The sequence below is a fragment of the Chrysemys picta genome, chromosome 2 (assembly GCF_011386835.1).
Source record: "Chrysemys picta bellii isolate R12L10 chromosome 2, ASM1138683v2, whole genome shotgun sequence".
In the NCBI taxonomy this organism is placed as follows: Eukaryota; Metazoa; Chordata; order Testudines; family Emydidae; genus Chrysemys; species Chrysemys picta.
In genome coordinates, this window is record NC_088792.1 from 264865612 (window position 1) to 264872709 (window position 7098).

Consider the following 7098-nt stretch of genomic DNA (forward strand, 5'->3'; position numbering starts at 1 on the left):
CTTTGCTCAGTTCCATGGAGCCTGCCTATAGGGGAAAGAGGAGGCATAGCTGCACTGAATCTGTTTCTCTATGGCTCAACACTGATTTCCCTCTATTCTCCCTGGAGAAATCATATTGCTGCAGTTGTTCTTGGTCCCTTCTGGTAGGTATCCTCTTATCTGACCCAATATAGGTGTGTGGCAAAAAGGAGGAAAAGTCAAGTTTAGTTTTGTTCCATTCTCTACATGGACTGTGTTGGAAACACTCACCTGCAGAAGCCATTTGAAAGCTTGAAAATAATGTAATAAGAATATATGGCCAGTATATTTTTTTCTAAAATAAAGTATTACAAGTATTATCTTTGTTCTTTCTATGTAGTGTTTGGCAGAATCTTCCTTTGTTTTATCTTATAGCAATAATGTTAATGACATTCTCACAATAAATGATTTTTGCAAATATCAAATGCTGAGGCATTTACTCACCTACAAACTCTCTGTTGTCTCAATTTCTTTGTCATGGACATCAGTCTTGAAATAAGAGTGTCTACACAAGTGGGTTGCACTGATTTAACTATATCTCTTTCTAATCCAGTTTAGCTAAACTGCTACTACTTTTTCAGGAAGACAAAGCCATTTTTAAAGGTTGTGTGAATTAGTACTAGTACTGACAGCCTTGGAAAATGAAGCCTTCTCTTACCCTCAGAACATGCACAGCACAGTCAATGATAGTGCTAATTTCCCCACATTGTCTTGCCTATAATCTCATCCTTAAACTGGAACTACGCCTCTAATGGTCAGAAGACAATGCAGTTTCGGTCCTTTGCCTCTCTGCTAAGCATGCCCACCAGGGTACCAATTGTGTTGATAGTTTCTGTGATGTAGACACTTGTCCATTAGAACTCAGAATTAAGACTGCCAAACTCATTTCCCATAAGACACCAAACAGTCAATACATAGTAACAACTTTTGTTCATTGTGAACCATGTTCTGGGTTTTATTTGGCAAACTAGAATTGAAAAACGCAATGCTGTGAGATCTCCAGTTCTTCATTAAACCAGTTTTATTGCAACAATCTCACATTCAACATATTTCTAACACACCACATTCTACTTATGTATTGTAAAGATATGTACCATAGACAGACAATCAGTACCTTTCTACATATAATTACTTCTATATATAATTACAACAACAAAAAAAGGTGGGAGGGAGCTAAATAAAGTGGTACTGGACATGTTGCCAGCCCATCACCCTAATCATTCTGCTTGTATATCACATCCATTTCCCTTCCACCTGTGGACAAAAGACACCCTCTGTCTTCTCTGTTTAGGCTGTAAACTCTGTGATGTAGGGACTGACTTTTATTCACCTTTGCACAGTGCCAAGCACAGTTAGGTCCCAATCCTGACTGAGACCTCTAGGCACTACTCAGAATATAAACAATAATCAGAATTTATGTGGAGCACAAATAATGTGAATTTCTAACATTCAAATGTGAAAAGTTCATCCAATTTTTAAAATGTACCATATGCACAAATGCTACTTTCATTTTTAACCACTGAAGTCTGCAGATGATAGTGCACACAAGAAACTACAGTAACCTGTCATACAGTTGTCCTTTTCTTTGGCACCCCTAGATAGATGAGTGCTAATAGAAAGGCTGACAATAGAAGTGCATTTATGATGCAAAACACCAAGGACAAGATGAACTGTCAAACCTTTAAGAAAAGAATGGCGCCCTTTTGTTGTGGAAATGAAGCTGTGATAATGTTCCCAGGCTATAAACTGGCAGACTGAAATGGCACACACCAGAGGAGCTTTTTCAAATTCTTTATCTATGTCAGCAGATTTCGCCCCTCCCTCTCCCTCCCCCCCCCCGTGGTTTTAGCTAAGAAAAAAATGTTAAAGTTTCTGTGAACAGTTTGTTACTAGTATATAGCTCTTAGCAACAAGGTTAGAGAATATAAAGACAAACATTTTATTGTCCATTCCACAAGCACGTTAACTCTATTACTGAGAGAAAAATATACAGACTGTGGGGTGTTCTGTTTCTAGTAGCTTAAGCTACATTTAGAAATGAATTTCTGCACAAAGCCATGTTTGGGCAAGAATACTTTCTGTTTTTATATGGCTTTGGACTTATACCAGTGGGACTATTCATGGAGTAATGGTGACTGAATCAGGCCCATTGGTAGCATCTTCCATCCAAGGATCCCAAAGTACCTTACTATTATTATTTATGTCATAGTGGCACCTAGAGGTACGGATTGAGACTGGGGCTCTGCACAAATATATCATGAGAGATAGTCCAGTTCTGGAGAGTTCACAATCAACATAGACTAGGCAGACAAAGGGTCGTGATGGATTCTCCATCACTGGCAATTTTTAAACCAAGATTGGATATTTTTTGGTAAAAATGCTCTAATTCAAAAAGAATTATGTAGAGTTCTGTGGCCTGTGTTTCACAGGAGATCAGACTAGATGATCCCAATGGCCTCTTCTACTCTTGGAATCTATGAAAGGATGAGAGAGGAAACAGAGAGATGATGTGACTTGCCCAAGGTCACACAATAAATCAGCAGCAGAAGTGAGATTAGAACCAAGATGTCTTGGTCCAGTGTCCTCTCCACTAGGCAATGCTGCAGTGAAATAAACCTTCCACTATCCCTATGAAGTACTTAATATTCTTATCCTGTTTTCTAAAAATAAAACTGAGCCACAAACAAGTTAAGTAATTGCTCAACAAGTCCCTGCAAGAGCTGGGCATAGAGCCCAGGAATGTTTGGTGCCCAGTTGCCTGCTCTAACTATTAAGTATTCTTTAAAAAATTGCTGAATTGGAAAGTATTTTTGAATACAATAAATACAACAGTACTTTCACTGCTAAAAACTTCTGACCAAATTCAGCTGTGGCATTAGAGTCACAACCCCTAATGCTGATGGGCTGAATTTGGCATCTCTTCTCTCCAACAAGTTCTTTATTCTGCAAAGTCCAATGTATATTAAAATTGTTCCAGAGAATTTTCAGCACTCACGTGTACCTATCTTACAGACTACACTGTGATCCTGTACATATCTGCATGCATTTGAGGACAGTATCAAGCCCTTATTTGCTATTGGGATGCAGAGGTAACTAGTTTGCAGTGGTCCAACATTGCCAGTTGAAGTGCAGAATATCTCCATCGTGCATTTCTGCTGTTGGTAGAGCTTGTACAGTTATTGTCAGTCATGCTTTATAGATACAATAAACACAAAGAAAAACCACCCTATATAGCACAGTAGCAATTTCATTCTTGTACCATGATGCATCTGAGCTCTGAATCTATTGGACATTCAAGATGAAAATATAAACGGTGTAACATTATACTGCAGTATTTTTCCAATCTTCAGACCATGAATATTCACATTCTTCACATGAAACTGTTGTTGCTGCATTTGCAACATTTATTGTCTCTGATGCTTTTCCTATTCAATAAGAAATATATTGCAATTTAATCATTACATTCTGATACCACTGGGCTACTGCCCTTCACATCTGTTATCACTACATATGAACTGCATTACAAAAACTATTGAAAATTTTCTTATCTTCTGCCCTTGAATGCTCCCATTCTTGACAGGACATTGCTGATGTTTAATTTAGACACTGCATGTTCTGACTACCAGCACACGTTCTAATCCAGTTTTCTATCTGATTTTCCAGACCTTTAAAAACCTACACAAATGAAAGTTTCCTCATTTATATCCAGCAGCAGCACGGCTCAAGATCAGGCAAAACAACTGGGAATGATTTTTGTCTTTATGTTATGAATGAAGCTTCAGGCTTTTTTCTCCTGCTTCCCCCTCCCCCCGTCGTTATTAAACCAAACCAGATATGTTCCATTTCTCCAATATTCTGTTCTCTTTCATTCCATACACGGCTTGCTCTAGGAAAGAAAAAGACAGTGCTTGTCTTTACTGAACAGCAAAAACACTTGGCTTCAGTGAGAAAGGGCTTGCTTCATTCAATTAGAACGTTTAAAGCAATACTTTTATAAACATACCTATGAATCGAGCGGGGTTAGATTATACTGATCTCAGCTACGGCGGAGAAAGAGTTTAGCAGGAGATTCAGTGCACTACAATCTGCACAACTGCGGTGTCAGGCCTAGTGAACCTGCGTTGTGAAGAGGCAAGAGAAGGATTTCAGTGTAAAACGGTCGCCCTGTCCCGTTATTTCCCGCAAGGGAAATCTCGGAGCAGAAGCCTGTGGATTCAAGCTTCACATCTTAAAACTTTCGCAGCCACATGGCTGCTGAGTTTTCAAGGGGCATCCCCGCTTCACTTGCTTGTTCTAAGTCTCGCCCGGCGGGGGAGGGAGGGTGTCCCTCCATTCATCCAGCGGGGGTGAATGGTAAGTCAGGGGTGAATGCAGCGCCCTCTCGCAGGGAAGGGGGGTAGCTGGGAGCGCTGCAGGGAGACACGTACCGTCTCCGCCCCTTCGAGTTATGCCAGCAGCCTGAGCCCCCCGAACGAGTGTCTCCTTCAGGGGCTGCGGGAGGGGAGATGCCCTTCCACACCCTCAGCCCCAGGCCGGCGTCTCCGTGGTGTGGAAGGGGGAGATGGCTCGTGGTGGGGATGTTCCCCGGCCGCACGTGGGAGCCTGCACGGTCCCAACTCCAGGGCTGGGGGGAACAAAGGCAGCAGGGGGAGTAGGCGGGAAGCGCGGGGCTGGTAGCCCCGCAGCCGGCAGGGGCCGCCGGGGCGCGGGCGTCCCTAGGGCCAGGGCCTGGCTCCGCGCGGAGCTGGTGAGAGCCCGCAGGGAGGGAGCGCCCGTGGCAGGGAACTGGGCAGCTCCAGGCAGCGCTGTGTGGCTGGGGGCCGGGGCGCTGCAGCATGTGAGGCTGGGGGCGGGGGCAGGCTCCGTGTAACGCACATGCCCTGTGTGACGGGGCGCTGCTCGGCAGGACGGAGGGGCCCCTGTGTGGTGGGCACGTTGTGTATGGGGCACGAATAGCAGAGCACACTGCATAGTGCGTAACTGCGGGCACAGCGGGCAGCCTGCCGATGGGGAGACTCGCGGCGTGATACCCCCGGTGGACCCAGAGACTTTCGGGCAGCTAAGGCTTAGCTTCACTGCAACACTGAGCGCGCCCCCGGAGCTAGCCTAGCTGGAGTGCGAGCGCCCCCGCTGTGAACCAACCTGGGAGCCGCACACAGCGACTAGCTTAGCAGCTGGGGACTTGTTGCATCCCCGCTGCTTTAGTTTCTGCGGTGCGGGCAGCACGTTGGCTTCCACCCACGCCTGCTAGCTCCGGCTTAAAGCACCGCTTCACTCCCGCTAGAGATTTTTGTGTATGGACGGAGTCGGGTTAGGGGTAAAGCTGGGGTGACAGCTCAAGCGAACAACGCAGTGAAGATAAGAGAGTATTATGCTGGATGGAATAACTCGTAGTATGTGTAGAAGGAAGATATGTCTTACTGCACATCATTAATTATAGCTCCCTCCTGATCAGCCAGTCCTTCAGGGTTCCCCACCATTCTGAAGGAATGCTTTGTAATGATAAAAAGGGTTTTCTTAGGATTTGAGGCTAATGCTGTTGGAATATTTAATTAAAATCCCTTTAATTTAGGGTTGTTTTTGCCTTGTCTCCAGTTGATCAGAGAAAACCAATTTGGAGTGTTATTACAATTTTTATTCAAGAGCACAAGCAACCACAAAATTAGATTATTTCTTATATTTCCCTAAAGTATTAAATAATATGATAATAAATATTGCTATGACAATAATTGTCAAGTCAAGGAGTTAACAATAATACAATTTAAAATTGGTTAACTATAAAAAGAACAGCATCAGACCAACAATTGGCCAAGTTATTGCATAAGCATAATCAGTAATCAAATTACAAAGTTAACATAATACCAATGACTTATTAAATTAATTTTTTTATCCCAATGCAATTTACTTAGCAGCTTATACTTTCCCATGTGTAAAGAATAGGTTAAAGTTTAAATCTTTATGTATGCCCGGTGACTCTTAGAAATCTGTAATGAGATTTGCCTCGAAGCTAGTTTAATCAGTACCTAATGGTAACTTACCCTATGAGTTTATATATGCACATGCTATTACTATTAATGGCCACACACGCACACACCTCCACACCTAAAATTGTTAGGACACATCTTGCCTGGCAGGGGTCCATTCACTGGTGTTTAAATGTCCTTTGAAAGAGACAAAAATGATATAAAGAACAAGTATCTGTTCTTTAGCTGGCTTGTATGTAGATATTCAGAATCAGTTGGGAACTGCACCTTGGGGAACCAGGTAATGTCTACTGGCTCAGGTACTATCTCGCTAACAAGCATCATTCTTGGGTCAGCAGGCTGGTCTGTGATGTCTTTGTCTCTACTTTCCTTGGGAGAGGAAGTAGGAATATCAGCCATCGAGTTGTCATTGTGGTGACTTCGAGAGGAGCACACTTCTTCCTCATTTATCTGGTCTTTTATGGCTGAAACTCAGGCTGGCATCATCCCACTGGGCTTTGCCTTACGACTTTCTGATCCAGTTGGGGAATCACAGGTTTCTCACCCCAACTGCATTGTCCAATCCTGAATAGATGTTGTCTGTCTGACTCTTGGTCCATTTTTGGGGTTCTCCTTTTAGGTTACTGTTTCTTAGTCATGTCTGTGAGTGTGTCCCCCCCCCCCCCAAATAAGCAACATTGAAGGAATAACAGGAGATTATGACTTTATCAGTGTCATCTACTTGTATTTAGGTGAACAACTGAGACTCTTCAGTGGCCTCTTGACTATTGGGTTTTGTTGTCTTCCTGGTCATTCTTATGATCCATTGTTCTCTGATTTACAAAACTACAAAAGTAGTTCCTTGCCCATTCACACATCTCACACTTCCTCTAGACAGGCAAGCTTTTGGAAACAAAATAAGAATTTGTGACATCATCATCACATCTGGGATACTGGGTAAAAGGTTATTTCGCTCTATGGCTCAAAATCAAGCTGCTTTAAAGCTTCTTATTAAATCCATTAACAAAGTTTTTAGAAGTATGCCCCATTCAAATTTATACTCGATGTCTACACGACTATATGTGTATATGTCCTACATCATTTTTTTGTGGACTCA

At 42.8% G+C, this 7098-nt stretch overlaps 1 long non-coding RNA gene across 1 annotated transcript; it reads right to left on the reverse strand.

The window, feature by feature from the left end:
* Nucleotides 1-26: 26 nt before the first annotated feature.
* Nucleotides 27-4942, reverse strand: LOC112059514 (uncharacterized). Its single transcript, XR_002888833.3, has 3 exons — nucleotides 4446-4942; nucleotides 4022-4134; nucleotides 27-3904 (listed from the first exon to the last, which is right to left on the reverse strand). It is a non-coding gene; the product is annotated as an uncharacterized LOC112059514 (long non-coding RNA).
* Nucleotides 4943-7098: the final 2156 nt, after the last annotated feature.